Source organism: Salmo salar, chromosome ssa23 (assembly GCF_905237065.1).
Source record: "Salmo salar chromosome ssa23, Ssal_v3.1, whole genome shotgun sequence".
Taxonomy (NCBI): Eukaryota; Metazoa; Chordata; class Actinopteri; order Salmoniformes; family Salmonidae; genus Salmo; species Salmo salar.
Window position 1 is genome coordinate 22,939,550 of NC_059464.1, and position 20,125 is coordinate 22,959,674.

The 20,125-nt window shown below is 42.5% G+C and overlaps 1 protein-coding gene across 4 annotated transcripts in view; it reads left to right on the forward strand.

Moving 5' to 3' along the window:
- The window catches only part of LOC106584226 (SUN domain-containing ossification factor), an 85,308-nt gene that overhangs the window by 842 nt on the left and 64,341 nt on the right, over positions 1-20,125 (forward strand). The window lies entirely within an intron of this gene.

Sequence of the window (20,125 nt, forward strand, 5' to 3'; positions counted from 1 at the left end):
GAGCAGGCGTTCCCAAACTTTTTTGGCCCACTTCCCCATTTTGATATAACAAAAATGTTTGCAACCCCACCATGTAAAAAAAGGTTATGTAATAAACGGCCAATGTTTACTTTTTAATTTGGGTCTATGATAGTCTTACAAATCAGGCTGACAGTACTTTTGAAAGTATTTCATATTGCTGAGCGATTCTTTTTTTTTTTTTTTTTTTCAGTTCGGTTAAGGTTCGATTATTGAAATAGCGTTTTCGATTTTGGTTTCGATTTTTTTGGTTGAATGCTATAGCAGCACAGAATAAAACAATTAATAAATGTCAAATGATGTTAGTGACTGCCCATTACTATTTATTAACCATCATGTATTCACTTTAAATAAAATATTTGTGTTGTGTATTTTACATTTGTTTTATTTGATGACTTTTTTTACTTCATTCCAAGTCATCTCTATAAGAGCTTTTGTCTGACAATCACTATTTTGTAGTTCTTCAAAGTAAAAGTGGAATCAATCACTTTTGTCATGTATTTTCAGGTAGAGATACCTCATGAAGCAACAGCTGCTCTCTATGTGCCCTCATGATCATGCAGTCTTGTCTCTTCCATGGCGCAGGGCAAGTTGATGCGCAATGGATTATGGTCATTGTAGTTAATTACCTCGTTTTGTGAGCTAAACTGTTGAATAGTTGCCTATTGAAAACCACAACTCCCTACTACATCGCGCAGCACACAGAAAAAAACGGAACAAAATAGAATTCAAATAATTAAACCGACCTCTGTCAATTAGTTGTTTAAACAATGAAAAATAACAGGCATTTTGGGTTAGTCGTTCAGGACTAGTATTTAAATCTGAAGGAAGTATGGTTTGAAGTGGCTGAAATCAGAAAGGTATTGGGAATTCAGAAGATCTTCAGGCAATAATTTTGTATGGTCTTCTGTGTAGAAACGAAATTCATCACTAGCTAGGTTTCCATTCAATTAGTGACAGATTTTCATGCTAATTATTCAAAAATCCGCATAAAGAAATATATACATTTTCCCACTAGTGATGTTTCCACCAAACGGACTTGTTGCTGATAAAATTCAGTGCGTGACGACGTATTGCACACAATGTACTTTTTTGAAAGTTCAATGTGTTTCCGTGGCATTTCCAACTCTACTGATAGTTTTGTCAGAAACTGTTGCAATAAATAGCACATGTGCATACTCTGGTCTTGGCACTTGTGCTCTAGCCAACAGCTCGCAGATATATCGCGGGTAAGCTAGTCTATATTATAAGATTATTATGGGTAATAATATTTGTATTTGTCAAATGGTAGTAAAGCATCGATCATCATGTCACCAGAATTAGACCCTCTATTTATTGGAAAGGAGCATAAAGATCACCGTGCACTTTCACCACCCTGTGAAGTTAATCAAATTATTTCATCAGTAGCCTAATAAACTGCATGCTTTCCCGAGTCGTAGTGAGAGGACCACACAACATATCACGCCTCACTACAAGTTTACTTCGATGTGATGGCGTTTCCACCTCCGTTTCTCACATAATTAATTTTACAGACACAAAGTTCCCACCATGTTGAACGAACATGATCTGTCAGCATATATACAATTGTAACGAAACTTCCTGTTTCCATCACAGCTGTCTTGTTTTTTTATATGGTAATACTGTACTCGGATAAAAACTGGATGGAAACACGATTACTAATGATGTGCCTGGTCTTGTCCACTCTGGTCTAATGAGTCCTGTGCTGCTAGTGTGCATTGTAGAGAGAAACAGATCACACCTGTGTGTTCCTGAGAGTCCTATCTTTCAGCGATGGGGTTATAATATTTTGTAGCTTAAGCCATCCAAAACAGAGCCACATTTGTAGGAAGAAAAACTGTTCTGTTTATGACAACCACATCTAGCGTCTACCGGAGGTTACTGATGACCCCAGTTGTATTTTTTCCCGTTTCTCTCGCGACCCCATTTTCAAATTGCCGACCGCACTTGGGGTCGCAACCCCTAGTTTGGAAGACACTGCTCTAAAGATACCGCATAAGCTGTAGCCCAATAGAGATGAGATGACTCGCGCTGTGTGCAATAATAGTGTTTAACACAATTTTTGAATGACTACCTCATCTCTGTATCCCACACACAATTATCTGTAAGGTTCATCATACAAGCAGTGAATTTCAAACACGGATTCAACCACAAAGACCAAGGAGGCTCTCCAATGCCTCGCAAAGAGGTCACTTATAACCATATCTACCAATTGGTAGATAAGTAGACATTGAATATCCCTTTGAGCATGGTAAAGTTATTAATTACACGTGTTTACTCCTGAATTTATTTAGACTTGCCATAACAAAGGGGTTGAATATGTGTTGACTGAAGACATTTCAGCTTTTCATTTTTGTATTCACTTTAAAAAAAAATGTAATTGAAGAACGTAATTCCACTTTGACATTATGGTGTAGGCCAGTGACAAAATATCTCAATTGAATCCATTTTAAATTCAGGCTGTAACACAACAACATTTTCAAAAAGTCAAGGGGTGTGAATAATTTCTGAAGGCACTGTACCTAGCTGTACCTGACCCAAACTAAAGTCTTCGAAAGCCAAGTCAACAAACAGATTACCGACCATTTCGAATCCCACTGCACCTTCTCCGCTATGCAATCTGGTTTCAGAGCTGAGCGTGGCTGAGGTGCACCCATGACCAAGGTCCTAAATGATATCTTAACCGCCATCAATAAGAAACAATACTGTGCAGTCGTATTCATTGACCTGGCCAAGGCTTTCGACTCAGTCAGTCAATCACCACATCCTCATCGGCAGACTCAACAGCCTTGGTTTCTCAAAGGATTTCCTCGCCTGGTTCACCAGCTACTTCTCTGATAGAGTTCAGTGTGTCAAATCGGAGGGCCTGTTGTCCGGGCCTCTGGCAGTCTCTATGGGGGTGCCACAGGGTTCAATTCTTGGGCCGACTCTTTTCTCTGTAGACATCAATGATGTCGCTCTTGCTGCTGGTGAGTCTCCGATCCACCTCTACGCAGACGACACCATTCTGTGTACTTCTGGCCCTTCTTTGGACACTGTGTTAACGAACCTCCAGACGAGCTTCAATGCCTACAACTCTCCTTCTGTGGCCTCCAACTGCTCTTAAATACAAATAAAACTAAATGCATGCTCTTCAACCGATCGCTGCCTGCACCTGCCCACCCATCCAGCATCACTTCTCTGGTTGGTTCTGACTTAGAATATGTGGACAACTACAAATACCTAGGTGTCTGGTGAGACTGTAAACTCTCCTTCCAGACTCGCATCAAACATCTCCAATCCAAAGTTAAATCTAGAATTGGCTTCCTATTTCACAACAAAGCATCTTTCACTCATGCTGCCAAACATACCCTCGTAAAACTGACCATCCTACCGATCCTCGACTTCGGCAATGTCATTTACAAAATAGCCTCCAACACTCTACTCAACAAACTGGATGCAGTTTATCACAGTGCCATCCGTTTTGTCACCAAAGCCCCATATACTACCCACCGCTGCGATCTGTACACTCTCGTTGGCTGCCCCTTGCTTCATACTCGTCGCCAATCCCACTCGCTCCAGGTCATCTACAAGACCCTGCTAGGTAAAGTTCCCCCTTATCTCAGCTCGCTAGTCACCATAGCAGCACCCACCTGTAGCACGCGCTCCAGCAGGAATATCTCTCTGGTCACCCCCAAAGCCAATTCCTCCTTCGGCCGCCTCTCCTTCCAGTTCTCTGCTGCCAATGACTGGAACGAACTACAAAAATCTCTCAAACTGGAAACACTTATCTCCCTCACTAGCTTTAAGCAACAGCTGCCAGAGCAGCTCACAGATTACTGCACCTGTACATAGCCCATCTATAATTTAGCCCAAACCACTACCTCTTCCCCTACTGTATTTATATATTCATTTATTTATTTTGCTCCTTTGCACCCCATTATTTCTATTTCTACTTTGCACTTTCTTCCACTGCAAATCTACCATTCCAGTGTTTTACTTGCTATATTGTATTTACTTCGCCACCATGGCTTTTTTTGCCTTTACCTCCCTTATCTCACCTCATTTGCTCACTTTGTATATAGACTTATTTTTCTACTATATTATTGACTGTAGGTTTGTTTTACTCCACGTGTAACTCTGTGTTGTTGTATGTGTCATACTGCTTTGCTTTATCTTGGCCAGGTCGCAATTGTAAATGAGAACTTGTTCTCAACTTGCCTACCTGGTTAAATAAAGGTGAATAAAAAAAAAATACAAATAAATTAGAGGGTGGACAAGAATATCATATTTTTCATGAGGGCTATTGGTGCAGTAATTTAGCTGGCTAGCAGGTTTTACAGCTATGACTAAAGTATATTAAACAGTTAACTAGCTGGTCAACTTTTTATCCAGCTGCTTGTCTTTTTTACTTGAAGTCCTGCAGCATAGATGCGTAATCTTACAGTGACAGGTGGTGGATTATCACAGGTCGTGCATTGATTAAGCCATGAGAGCCACTGACGCAGGAAACAATACCCAGGGCTGGTGACAAGTATGGCCAGTAGCATGACAGCTTTCTAGCGTCAGACACCTACACAGCATAAGAAGAGAGTACTTTAATTAGTCTCGCTACACTACAGTAACGTACAAGCCAACGACTAGAGTGGCCTACTATGTCTTTTCACCTAACCTTGGCTAGTAGTTCCTTCTCTCTCAATCAGCTTTGTCTTATGTTGCCAGGACCACTGCTTTTAAATTATTTTTTTTTTTAGATGTGTCAAAGTAGAAACCACAGCACTGCTCTTTTCCCTCACTAAACTGCTCATCAAAAAGACCAAGTCAGTCTCTATTGTGCTCTGTCCTGATCACTGATAAAGGTTGTGTTTGCTGTATGTCTTCTGATAATCTATACTGTGGACTTTTAACAGTCTAGTGCTTAATGGTTTACAGACCCTGCAGGTCTTAATGATTTTCTATGGTAAATATGGGCTCTTTAGGCAAGCTGCCATATGTGACTGCAGTATGCCTCCTATCAGTAAACAGTGTTGATTTAAGATTTGGTGCTGTGAGATTGATTGCATGTAGTTAAATAAATGTCTTTACTGTTCTCAAACATGCTTTTGATCTGTACACAGATGGACTAGGTCTATCTGTATGTTTGATTACGGAGTTAAAAGGCTTTCACATTTCTGCTCTTGCGTTAAAGTGAGAGAAGTTGTAACGTATGGCTCCGTTCCCCCCCGTGAGGTTAGGCTATACGAGCTCCGTTCCCCCCGTGAGGTTAGGCTATACGAGCTCCGTTCCCCCCGTGAGGTTAGGCTATACGAGCTCCGTTCCCCCGTGAGGTTAGGCTATACGAGCTCCGTTCCCCCGTGAGGTTAGGCTATACGAGCTCCGTTCCCCCGTGAGGTTAGGCTATACGAGCTCCGTTCCCCCGTGAGGTTAGGCTATACGAGCTCCGTTCCCCCCGTGAGGTTAGGCTATACGAGCTCCGTTCCCCCCGTGAGGTTAGGCTATACGAGCTCCGTTCCCCCCGTGAGGTTAGGCTATACGAGCTCCGTTCCCCCCGTGAGGTTAGGCTATACGAGCCCGTTCCCCCCGCGAGGTTAGGCTATACGAGCTCCGTTCCCCCCGCGAGGTTAGGCTATACGGGCTCCGTTCCCCCCGCGAGGTTAGGCTATACGGGCTCCGTTCCCCCCGCGAGGTTAGGCTATACGGGCTCCGTTCCCCCCGCGAGGTTAGGCTATACGGGCTCCGTTCCCCCCGCGAGGTTAGGCTATACGACCAATATCTCATCCCGATATAGGTCATTTCATATCCCAATAACGATACATAGCACGATATAGGTCATTTCATATCCCAATAACGATACATAGCATGATATAGCACATTTTCTTAATACGTTTTGAATTATACTCAACAAATAAAAGGTATTTACTCATATTTGATTATTTCTCCTTTTATTTAGAACCTTTGTGCAAATGTTCAATTAAGCATGTAACAAAATATAAAATATGGATGTATAAAACCTAAAAAGGTAAATAGAAAACACTTTAACTATAGTTGCAAACAAAATAAATAGGCCTAAAATTTGAATATGGTCTAAAATATCCAAACCAAACTTATAATACTCTTTTTAATAGTAGAACTGATTTGAATTGTAGCAGCAAACAAATGAATACAGGCCTAAGAAATATTGGTATATAAAATACCAAATGTAAACATGGAACACTTTCAAGTTTAAACTATAACAGCAAAATAAGGCTCACAAATAAATTATATAACAAGTAAACAAAACACTCCTTGAAGTTTGAATTATAGCATTATATGAAAACAACCAAAGTGCTGCAAACAATGCGTCAAAATGTTTGCCTTATGTTGCAGAATCTCAGGGAGTTCGTTTTACAGGTTGAGAGCCAGAAATACAAGCTGGTCAACTCTTTGTGGTTTAAGTGATGACCTCTGACATGTCACAATGTTCCCACTTGTACTGAACACCCGCTCTGATGGGGCACTTGTGGCAGGGGTGCACAAGTATTTCTTTGCTAACTTGGCCACTTGTGGGTAAATGTGCCTCATGCTGCCTCCACCATTCCAGTGGGTTTGCCTCTGGAACAGCCTCCAGTTGGAAATAGAGGTTGAGCTCCTTTTCAATGGACTCTCCGCTTGACTGAGGGGCCGTTTAGCTTTGCATTGCTGCTTTTTCAAAGTTGCTGCTCAAACTCTTCTTTTGCCTCTTAGCAGGAAGCTGTAGCAGCTGAGTGAAGGGGGGCTACCTCTGCTGAGCTGCCTGTTCAGCCACCAGGCTCTCCAACTTAAGTCGTTTAGAATGCCCTCTTTGATGGTCGTGGTGAGCGGACTGTCGTCATCCTGAGGCTTGAGTACCTGGTTGTTGAAAAGATGGAGGACTGGTTTCAAGTAGGAAACACATGTGTACTGCTCCCCAGACAAGGCATCTGTAAACTCCATGAGAGGACTCTGTTCCTTGTTTATGGATTCAAGAAAGTCCGACCAAGTTGGGACCAGATGTTGCGTTTTCTTGTCGGCATGGAGGACCTGTGAGAGAGCTTTCTCCTGCTCCAAGACCCTTTCAATCATTTGTTGCATAGAACCCCACCTGGTAGGGCTTTCTGTGATCAGCTGATGAGCAGGCAAGCCCAGTTCACATCTTCTCTTCCATGAATTAGAGAAGGCACTCACCAACTTCTTGTAGACTCCAACTGGTCTTTGCACTTTGGGTAGTTTCACACTTCGCTCTGTGTAAATAAAGGAGAAGATGCATGTTATATTTATATATTACATTACATTACACTTTACAGGACAGGTATCACATTCATTGCATTGTGTGTGGATGTGTTTAAATGTGCATTATTGTTGTATTGCTGAGCCTTATAAAAGGATAATTTCTGTTACTTTGTGACAGACAAAAGTTATCAGTATCATCATTCACTTAAAACGGGATTTTCTTTGACTACACCCCCATATTCAGCCAAGCTTTTAACATGCTTGCACGCCACAAAACAACAAACATAGCACCTGCAAGACATTAAAATACTACGTGGGGGTGGCCTACTATAAAGGTTTATTATTACTGAAATATATTTTTACATTGTTTTAGACACTCACCAATGGCTAGATGAAGACGGTAGCCAAAACACTAAACGTATTCAGTCATTCAGCTGAAGTGCAAGGATGTTATTTCTGGCGTTATCCGTGGTGCCACAGACTAGGCGACCCTCGCTCAGTCCCCACAACTCAAGATCTTCCCTGAGACCTCTGGCTATTATTTCTCCTGTGTGGTCCTCTGGGAAATAGCCTGTCTGTAAACACCGACTGCAGTGTGTCCAGTCTTGGATGAAGTGTATCGTCAGGCTCGTATAGGGCTGTGTATTTCACATATCTGTTGTTGTAGCGTAGTACATTACCTTGTGGATTTCCTCTTTTACTTTGGCCCGACACTCTTGATATAAACGAGGCAACTCGACTTGATTGAAGTGTTTTCACCTTGGCATTTGGTGCCTTGGGTCGAGTGTTAGCACCAACCCAGTTTCTCGACTCTGTAAATTGGGGCCATGTCTTTGCAGATGTACGGTGTAACGGCAGCTGTTATCGCCTTCCATTTTCGGGATTCTTTGCCATATGGTGTGCCGCCGGCAAAAGCCTCTTGCAACATCTGAGTCGGGTTTGTTTTGAGCACTCAACTACTTTTTTGGGTCTTATCCGCAGATTCTCTCCGTACTGTTTCACATGATTCTTGCGTAGGTGTGGTAAAAGAGGTTAGCGGCATATTTTGCAGAGGACAGTTTTCTGTCTGTGTCAGACTTTTCATACCCAAACCACGTCTCCGTGCTCTGCCACGTTCACTCTCCTCCATGTTTGTTGCAGATTCCCTTCAACATGGCACGTAGTGGAGATGGAGGTGCTCAAAGTTGACCCATTTTGCATACCCCACCATACCATGAGACATCCATGTCTTCATCACTGGAAAAGATAAACGATTGACTTTATCATTTAAAAGCTTCCAAACAGGGTTGTCAAACCATTTAATAATTTCTTGGACATATATTTTTTAATACAGAGTAACTTTTTTTTATTTTAACAATTACAGTGAGGGGGAAAAAGTATTTGATCCCCTGCTGATTTTGTACATTTTCCCACTGACAAAGAAAGGATCAGTCTATAATTTTGAATGGTAGGTTTATTTGAACAGTGAGAGACAGAATAACAACAAAAAAATCTAGAAAAACGCATGTCAAAAATGTTATAAATTGATTTCGATTTTAATGAGGGAAATAAGTATTTGACCCCCTCTCAATCAGAAAGATTTCTGGCTCCCAGGTGTCTTTTATACAGGTAACGAGCTGAGATTAGGAGCACACTCAGCTTGTTACCTGTATAAAAGACACCTGTCCACAGAAGCAATCAATCAATCAGATTCCAAACTCTCCAACATGGCCAAGACCAAAGAGCTCTCCAAGGATGTCAGGGACAAGATTGTAGACCTACACAAGGCTGGAATGGGCTACAAGACCATCGCCAAGCAGCTTGGTGAGAAGGTGACAACAGTTGGTGCGATTATTCGCAAATGGAAGAAACACAAAAGAACCCCTGCTCAAGAAAGCACATATACATGCCCGTCTGAAGTTTGCCAATGAACATCTGAATGATTCAGAGGACAACTGGTGAAAGTGTTGTGGTCAGATGAGACCAAAATGGAGCTCTTTGGCATCAACTCAACTCGCCGTGTTTGGCGGAGGAGGAATGCTGCCTATGACCCCAAGAACACCATCCCCACCGTCAAACATGGAGGTGGAAAGATTATGCTTTGGGGGTATTTTTCTGCTAAGGGGACAGGACAACTAAACCGCATCAAAGGGACGATGGACGGGGCCATGTACCGTCAAATCTTGGGTGAGAACCTCCTTCGGTCAGTCAGGGCATTGAAAATGGGTCGTGGATGGGTATTCCAGCATGACAATGACCCAAAACACACGGCCAAGGCAACAAAGGAGTGTCTCAAGAAGAAGCACATTAAGGTCCTGGAGTGGCCTAGCCAGTCTCCATACCTTAATCCCATAGAAAGTCTGTGGAGAGAGCTGAAGGTTCGAGTTGCCAAACGTCAGCCTCGAAACCTTAATGACTTGGAGAAGATCTGCAAAGAGGAGTGGGACAAAATTCCTCCTGAGATGTGTGCAAACCTGGTGGCCAACTACAAGAAACGTCTGACCTCTGTGATTGCCAACAAGGGTTTTGCCACCAAGTACTAAGTCATGTTTTGCAGAGGGGTCAAATACTTATTTCCCTCATTAAAATGCAAATCATTTTATAACATTTTTGACATTTGTTTTTCTGGATTTTTTTGCTGTTATTCTGTCTCTCACCGTTCAAATAAACCTACCATTAAAATTATAGACTGATCATTTCTTTGTCAGTGGGCAAATGTACAAAATCAGCAGGGGATCAAATACTTTTTTTCCCTCACTGTATGTGAACTTTTTCATATTTGCATATGTTATAGCTTAGACCCTATTTTACTTCATGAGGTTTTTGTTTTTTGCCCACCATCGGCTGAGATACAATATGCTCTTGATTACAGGGTGGGTGTCATTTCAGTCATAGAAATAGAATGGACCTATCCCTTCAGACCACAGTAATTTAGCTGGTACACTATTGGAATAGGCCACAAAAATGGCCGCCAGACCACCCACCCTCAAATGTCAACTTAAATGGTCATGTCTATTCTAGTATCTATATTTCTATGATTAAAATAGGTTTCCTATGGACGATTGACAGTACAATTTAAAACAACAGATTTTCCCATTCAAGTCAACGTTCTCTGATGTGTGGACCTCCAACCATCTTTGTGGTACCAAGTCAATGTCCATTTATTTCCATTTTAGTACATTTATCAACCAAAGCATGACACCCACCCTGTATTCAAGAGCACGATTGTTCAAATCAAAAGGTGTGCTGTCAAAAAGTGATGAAATTCAAATGGATTAACCCTTTGTTATTTCAGTTTGGACATCACAGTCCACTCTAGTGCTAGAAAGCTGACTTTATGCTGTACTGTCTCAGAGGATATACCTTTCCATCTACTCCTGTCTGTATGCCAACTGAATTCCAGTACACATTTTTAAGAAGAATATGGAATCATTTGTATGAAATCATGTACCAGTCCTCTGTTCAATTTATTAGTGTTGTCTTGACTTTTCATGCATCAGCTGACGAGCTTCAGGCCCTTGAGTTTTTAGTGCTGCTGTTTTATTCATAGTTTGTTCATAAATAAATCCCAGATGTCTGCTGATGTTGAGTCTTCAGCCAAGCCTTATGACTTCAGAGAACTCTTGCTAATGTAAAATATTGATGATAGATAAATGGAATTTATTAAGTTCTGTACCACTAGTTGGGTTACTAAATCAAATTTAGTAATGGACTAATTGGTCAGTTACGCAAGTTTCTAACTGTTTGATCCTGATTTCCAATTAGCTTGTGGTCTGTGACCAAAACTTTGACTTGGCAGTGTGATGCCAAGTTTTAATTGGTCGCTAGGGTGCCAGTGAATTTTATTTATTTGTATTTATTTTTTAGCTGGTCTCCTGAGCATTGTTGTGGACTTCGAACATCCAATTACTGTACTTTTATTTTATGAGTGAAACCCAGGAAATGGAATTTACCAAAAGATCCAACTTATATTATAGGACCCTACAACTGTAGAGTGACTGTTCAAAATCACTTACAATAACACCCTTTTTAAGATTGTATGGAGAGAAAAAATTAAACCTTTGCACAATCAGTGTAAAATATGATATTGTCAATTTTAAAATGTAATAATTTGTGTATGGAGCGTAGGTCATTATAGGCCACTTGTAATTAAATCTAACATTTAAATAATGCACGCTTTCCCGGCCGGGCTGGTAGCTTTGTTTACCTGAATGTCAAGCCCTGCAAGGGCATGCTCATTTAAAAGATGGCTAGTCATTATTAACTTGTTTCTGTATGTAATCTAGGTACATTATGGGACCCAGGTCAGGTTGTTATTGCTGCGCAGCGTCTCAAAATTGGTGTGACCAAATCATGTGCTGGTGCCAGGTCCCGTGTGGCTCAGTTGGTAGAGCATGGTGTTTGCAACGCCAGGGTTGTGGGTTCGATTCCCACGGGGGACCAGTACGGGGGGAAAAAAAGTTTGAAATGGATGCATTCACTACTGTAAGTCGCGCTGGATAAGAGCGTCTGCTAAATGACTAAAATGTAAATGTACCACCAACTGAAAAATTTGGTTGCACATTTTGGGGAGTATTCAGAGGTGGAAACTTTCTGAGGGAATTAACAGGAATATATGCAAATTAATATTAATACCATTTTAAATGTAGATGTTTTTAGCATTGGATATATTTACCGTATCATATGGAGACCGAAACATAAACCTTTTACCTTATCATAAGTACGCATAATTGCAAATGATAAACTTCTTCCAATAGAAAAAAACTATATAGTTATGAATTGAACTTTATAATTAAATGAGTTGAACTCCTCACATGGGATGATTTCACTGAACAACAAAAGGGAATATTGAATGATCCCAATGATCCATCGCATCTCCCAAAAACGTTTTCAACATACATCTGTAAAATGATAAGTCTAGAAACTAAATCTTTGGTTGTCTTCCCCACAGGCTTCCATGTCTTTTCCCTGGACCTCCTCAATGTCCACCTCTTGAACATCAGACTCTGAGGCCTCATCTTCACTGTCACTTTCCAACCTTGTTGAGGATGGCTCTTTGTCAGGCTCAAAAAGCCTCAAATTTGCGCGGATGGCCACCAATTTTCAACCCTTGTATTGGTCAGCCAGTTGTGTGCGTGTTCCCAAACAAGGACCAGTTGCCCTATGAGGCGGCTTATTTTGGAGGATGATAGAGGCAACGGGAAAGAGTCTCCGATCCACAAAGTCCCTTCCACCAGGTGGCTGATGAGATGTTGGCACGACTGCCATATTGCATCTCCATCCCAAAGCCCTTGCTTGGAAGTGTACTTCGCCAGACTGCCAAGAACCTTGCCCTCAGCCAGGCCAAGGTGGCGAGACACAGTAGTGATGACACCATAGGCCTTGTTGATCTCTGCACCAGACAGGATACTCTTGTCAGCATACTTGAGTCCAACATGTACGCTGCATCGTGTATGGGCTTCAGGCAGAAGTCTTCACGGTTTTTGATGCATTTCAGAACTGCAGTTTCCTCTGCTTGGAGCAACAGGGAAGTGGGCAGGGCACTACACATTTCTTCTCTTACATCTGCAAGCAGAGTCTGAACATCAGACAGGATGGCATTGTCTCCCTCAATCTGTGCAATGGCTACTGCTATAGGTTTCAGGCTGCTTACCACTCTCTCCCAAAATACATCATCCAGGAGGATCCTGTTGATGGGGCTGTCCATATTGGCAGACTGTGATGTGGCCATTTCTTGGAAAGACTCCTTCCCCTCCAGGAGACTGTCAAACACGATGACAACACCATCCCAATGTGTGCTGCTGGGCAGCTTCAATGTGGTGCTCTAATTCTTTTCACTTTGCTTGGTGAGGTAGATTGCTGCTGTAACTTGACGACCCTTCACATGCCTAACCATTTCCTTGGCTCTCTTGTAGAGTGTATCCAATGTTTTCAATGCCATGATGTCATTGAGAAGCAGATTCAATGCATGAGCAGCATAGGCAATGGGTTTGATGTGAAGGTAGGACTCCTCCACTTTAGACCAAGCAGCCTTCATGTTGGCAGCATTGTCTGTCACCAGTGCAAATACCTTCTGTGGTCCAAGGTAATTGATGACTGCCTTCAGATAATCTGCAATGTAGAGACCGGTGTGTCTGTCCCTTGTGTCTGTTGTCCCTTGTAGAATACTGGTTGAGGGGTGGAGATGATGTAGTTAGTTATTCCTTGCCCACAAACATTCAACCACCCATCAGAGATGATTGCAATAGTCTGTTTTCTCTATGATTTGCTTGACCTTCACTTGGAATCTGTTGAACTCTGCATCCAGAAAATGAGTAGATAAAGCATGTCTGGTTGGAGGGGTGTATGCTGGGTGAAGAACATTCAGAAATCTCTTAAATACACATTGCCTGTGAGCATCAGAGGTGAACCAGTTGCATACACAGCTCGAGCAAGACATTCATCAGCATTTCTCTGACTACGTTCCTCCATTGAGTCAAAAAAAAATAATTCCAGGAGGACCATGAGCTGTTGCTATCGATAAGGTGTCTGATTCATCATTTTCATCTCGAATAGAATTAGAGGGACTTTTTTCAGAGGTTGCTTGTTGTGAGCGCTGAGGGAACTTTATGCACTTGGCCAGATGATTCTGCATCTTTGTTGCATTCTTCACATGTGATTTGGCACAGTATTTGCAAATGTACACAGCTTTTTCTTCTACATTAGCTGCAGTGAAATGTCTCCACACATCAGATAGTGCCCGTGGCATTTTCCTGTAGATTTTGCTGTTGAAAAACCCCTAAATACAGTCCATGTACAGACAGTTATGCAATTAGATTATTAAATGTTTTAAAATGAAACATGTATGGAAACAGGTGAATTAACACTCCTCAGTTAGCAGGCTAAAACCCCCATGGTAGCAAAAACTAACTTGCAGAAATTAAGAAGTTAGAAATGATTTATACACACTTTGCCGTAGGCTACTATTTACTAGTTAACAAAAAAATGTATGTCATACAATATATTCACCCCACCCAGTATTGTAATCAAAACTTACCCGAAAGTATGTAGTCCTTGGCTCAGACAGTCTAGTAGTGTGGGCTCAATAGCATCTCATTAGTGTGCAAGATCTTGAGAATCAGCTGTACATGTGATGAACAGTGCACTGTACATGTGATGGAAGAATGCACTGTGCATACAGAGGGTTGCAATTCCATTGAATTGGGGATAGTTTAACCAAAATATGCCACAAGACCTAGAATTGCCTTGTGTGTCCCACAAAAAAAGGTTCACTGTTATAAGCTGACTTTTTTTTGATGAGTTTAAGCAAAATTCCCCAAATTCACGGGCTTAACTTACCATATCCCATGGAAATTTACCGGAAAGTTTCCGACCCTTTGCAACCCTAGTAGAACCAGTGGAGAAAGTTAGTCGAGAGCCCTGGGTCTATTTTGGTACACAGCCCAGATTTGAGTCTACCAAGTGTCCTAATCCTGTTATGGAAAAATATTGGATATATTTGCATTTTTGAAGGATTTGAATAATCTTTCCAGGTGCGTTTTATGTAAATATAGGCTACCTGTTCACTGTTTACTCTCATCTCTCTCTCCTACAGTAGGCCATATCCGCAAGCATACACATCCTGATTCGCTTGCCCTCATGAATCTGAATTCCTTCATGTGCGTTAATGAAGGTGTGTTTTAGCAAAGCCTGGGGAGTTTAGAGTATTAGTGTGCATCTGTGAAATACCGTCCTGCTTTCTACACGTCAGTGTTTGCCAGATAGCGTAGTTTAAGCCAGGGAACACATTGGCCTGTTGAATTAGTTTCCTTATTGCTATCACCTCACATAACTAATTATCTGATATTAGATCATGTGTTTACGTGGTTGTGTTTTTAGCTTTGCGATCCTCCTATAGTCTTATCACACCATCCACCTTCCTCCACTCTCACACCCCATGCCTCTCAGAGCCTCCGCACATGGAAACCATTAAACTCGTTAACCAGAGAGCTGAGACTCTCACACACAAACAAGCTGACACTGAGAAAAGACTGTAAGCGCCAGAAGATATGTTATTGTTTAGCTCCACTCTGTTCCCGCCCTATCTTCTCTGTACTGGAGGAGCAGGCCTGTTGCCAGTGTCCAGAGGGAAGTGAAAGGGTTGTGTTTCCCATGCTGCAAGGCAGGCCCTGTGGTGGCTGGCCTCCCTGCCTGAACACCGAGAGACCAAGCGAGAGGGAAACACAAAGGCGGCAGTAACATGGCAAGGTGGACAGACCAGCTCTCTGCAGACCAGCTCTCTGCAGACCAGCTCTCTGCAGACCAGCTCTCTGCAGACCAGCTCTCTGCAGACCAGCTCTCTGCAGACCAGCTCTCTGCTAGAGAATAGGAGGACATTCAGGGCAACTTTACTACTCTAGTTAAGTTAAGGCTTAGATTCACCCTTATTGTGATCCCTGTATGTATTGCACACATGTGAATAAGTGTTTGTTGTTTCAGTGTCTCTTACTGAGACATCTACTTGGAGATCGGGTTCCTGTTTTTGGTGGGTGCCTGCTTTCCCTTTCGCCCAGCAGACCTAATTACACACACATGCCTGCTCACTTGATTGCTAATGCAAACCCTTACGCACGCAGCTTTTGGCTTCTCACCACTCTGCGCCAACTCTCAAACCTTCGGCATGAATCGGACCGGCATGGCAGATGAGGCAAGAATCCGATGGCCACAGACCGTTTCTGTGGTAGAAGGGAGTTGAAAGAGTTGGCGTTCCTGTCCAATTCATAGCCTGAATTCAAAGTGGTAGCATTTGCCAGCCAAGAGTACTTAGCACCTCTGAACGGAGTGCCGGCAGAAATTTGCAAACCAATTCTACATATAGAAACATCCAGAAATGTCGCCAGTCAGATGCCCATTGGCGTGTGGTCCGTTTAACAAACCGCGCCGAACTAACGGCAGACCGTTATTCAGTGCAATATGCTTTCTACCTCCAGTGAGTATGTGTTGGAGCTACTTGTGTGTGTTTTGCTGACTTTGCATTGTTACACACACACACACACACACATCGTAACTAGATTTTCTCAGAGGGGTGTACATGTCCCACTAGGTTCACAGTCAACAGCAGGGTTGTATACATTAGCCCAGACCGTTAATGTCAACAGCTAAAGCGCACACGGCTGCTCATGGAAACATCAGCCTTCAGTCTGCTATATAGACAGATTATAGGCTTATTCTCTGTATTATGTAACCCATTTGGAATCGGGTTTAGTTCACTTTGTGCGGGCATGGGCTTATATGACACGCGTGTCATCCTAGTTCTCAGTGAAGATGGTGTGCGACAGATTCCTCTTCTATAATCAAGATACCGCTCTGTCGTCTTGGCTTATTTACTTGTTTCATGGTCTTTCACTTTAGATTCCTATCCGCTGTGATTATCTCATTTGGGCAGACTATGCAGGTGTGACATACAACTTCAGCACTTTTTTTGTGAAACATGAACTGTGTGTGTGAGTGAGGAGAGAGAATCTCGTTCTTATCTCCCCATTACAATCTCTTTCAGATTATCATGTAGGCTAAGTAAGGCTGTTATCACTCGTTAGATAATGACCAGTTAACACATCAGGGTTACAGCGAGTAGGCCTTACCCAGGGGTTAATACTGAGGATGCTCCAGCTCAATTGGTTGGAACATGGGGTAGGCCTGTGCCAGTGGTAACCCCCATTGTGGATTTCTGCACTGGCTAGTGGCCCTGTACACAACTGAACTAAACTCCACTTATTTGCTGAATAAAATCTAGAATGACCCTTCAGTCAAAGTGTAGAATAGATAGTATGGCCCCACTGCTGTTGATGTTGACAGTATTCACATGGAATAGAGAGTTAGTAAGACCACACTGGTATATCCCAGGCCAGCTCACCCAACCAGTTTATTTTCTAAACTATAGGCTGAGCTATTCTGTATGGCTGTTTCCATCCTCGGGGCCTCCTCCTATATCAGGTTTACCCTCTGTTCTATTCTGTCACAACTAGAGGTCGACCGATTATGATTTTTCAACACCGATACCGATTATTGGAGGACCAAAAAAAGCTGATACGGATTAATCGGCCCAATTTTTTGTATTTTTTTTAATAATAAAAAAATATATATATATTTTTTTTTATTTATAATAATGACAATGACAATTATACTGAATGAACACTTATTTTAATACATCAAGAAAATCAATTTAGCCTCAAATAAATAATGAAACATGTTTAAATAATGCAAAAACAAAGTGTTGGAGTAGAAAGTAAAAGTGCAATATGTGCCAAGTAAGAAAGCTAACGTTTAAGTTCCTTGCTCAGAACATATGAAAGCTGGTGGTTCCATTTAACATGAGTCTTCAATATTCCCAGGTAAGAAGTTTTAGGTTATAGTTATTATAGGAATTATAGGACTAATTCTCTCTGTACCATTTGTATTTTATATACCTTTGACTATTGGATGTTCTTATAGGCACTTTAGTATTGCCAGTGTAACAGTATAGCTTCCGTCCCTCCTCGCTCGAACCAGGAACACATCGACGACAGCCACCCTCGAAGCAGCGTTACCCATGCAGAGCAAGGGGAACAACTACTCCAAGTCTCAGAGCGAGTGACGTTTGAAACGCTATTAGCGCGCACCCCGCTAACTAGCTAGCCATTTCACATCGGTTACACCAGCCTAATCTCGGGAGTTGATAGGCTTGAAGTCATAAACAGCGCAATGCTTGAAGCACTGCGAAGAGCTGCAGGCAAAACACAGGAAAGTGCTGTTTGAATGAATGCTTACGAGCCTGCTGGTGCCTACCACTGCTCAGTCAGACTGCTCTATCAAATCATAGACTTAATTATAATATACTGCTCAAAAAAAATTAAGGGAACACTAAAATAACACATCCTAGATCTGAATTAATGAAATAATCTTATTAAATACTTTTTTCTTTACATAGTTGAATGTGCTGACAACAAAATCACACAAAAATAATCAATGGAAATCCAATTTATCAACCCATGGAGGTCTGGATTTGGAGTCACACTCAAAATTAAAGTGGAAAACCACACTACAGGCTGATCCAACCTTGATGTAATGTCCTTAAAACAAGTCAAAATGAGGCTCAGTAGTGTGTGTGTGTGGCCTCCACGTGCCTGTATGACCTCCCTACAACGCCTGGGCATGCTCCTGATGAGGTGGCGGATGGTCTCCTGAGGGATCTCCTCCCAGACCTGGACTAAAGCATCTGCCAACTCCTGGACAGTCTGTGGTGCAACGTGGCTTTGGTGGATGGAGCGAGACATGATGTCCCAGATGTGCTCAATTGGATTCAGGTCTGGGGAACGGGCGGGCCAGTCCATAGCATCAATGCCTTCCTCTTGCAGGAACTGCTGACACACTCCAGCCACATGAGGTCTAGCATTGTCTTGCATTAGGAGGAACCCAGGGCCAACCGCACCAGCATATGGTCTCATAAGGGGTTTGAGGATCTCATCTAGGTACCTAATGGCAGTCAGGCTACCTCTGGCGAGCACATGGAGGGCTGTGCGGCCCCCCAAAGAAATGCCACCCCACACAATGACTGACCCACCGCCAAACCGGTCATGCTGGAGGATGTTGCAGGCAGCAGAACGTTCTCCACGGCGTCTCCAGACTCTGTCACGTCTGTCACGTGCTCAGTGTGAACCTGCTTTCATCTGTGAAGAGCACAGGGCGCCAGTGGCGAATTTGCCAATCTTGGTGTTCTCTGGCAAATGCCAAACGTCCTGCACGGTGTTGGGCTGTAAGCACAACCCCCACCTGTGGACGTCGGGCCCTCATACCACCCTCATGGAGTCTGTTTCTGACCGTTTGAGCAGACGCATGCACATTTGTGGCCTGCTGGAGGTCATTTTGCAGGGCTCTGGCAGTGCTCCTCCTTGCACAAAGGCGGAGGTAGCGGTCCTGCTGCTGGGTTGTTGCCCTCCTACGGCCTCCTCCACGTCTCCTGATGTACTGGCCTGTCTCCTGGTAGCGCCTCCATGCTCTGGACACTACGCTGACAGACACAGCAAACCTTCTTGCCACAGCTCGCATTGATGTGCCATCCTGGATGAGCTGCACTACCTGAGCCACTTGTGTGGGTTGTAGACTCCGTCTCATGCTACCACTAGAGTGAAAGCACCGCCAGCATTCAAAAGTGACCAAAACATCAGCCAGGAAGCATAGGAACTGAGAAGTGGTCTGTGGTCACCACCTGCAGAACCACTCCTTTATTGGGGGTGTCTTGCTAATTGCCTATAATTTCCACCTGTTGTCTATTCCATTTGCACAACAGCATGTGAAATTTATTGTCAATCAGTGTTGCTTCCTAAGTGGACAGTTTGATTTCACAGAAGTGTGATTGACTTGGAGTTACATTGTGTTGTTTAAGTGTTCCCTTTATTTTTTGGAGCAGTGTATAATAAACACACAGAAATACGAGCCTTATGTCATTAATATGGTCAAATCCGGAAACTATCATCTCGAAAACAAAACTTTTTTTTCTTTCAGTGAAATACGGAACCGTTCCATATTTTATCTAACGGGTAGCATCCCTAAGTCTAAATATTCCTGTTACATTGCACAACCTTCAATGTTATGTCATAATTACGTAGAATTCTGGCAAATTAGTTCGCAACGAGCCAGGCGGCCCAAACTGCTGCATATACCCTGACTCTGTTGCAAGAGGTGACACACTTTCCCTAGTTAAAATAAATTCATGTTAACAGGCAATATTAACTAAATATGCAGGTTTAAAATATATACTTGTGTATTGATTTTAAGAAAGACATTGATGTTTATGGTTAGGTACACGTTGGAGCAATGACAGTCCTTTTTCGCGAATGCGCACCACATCGATTATATGCAATGCAGGACAGGCTAGATAAACTAGTAA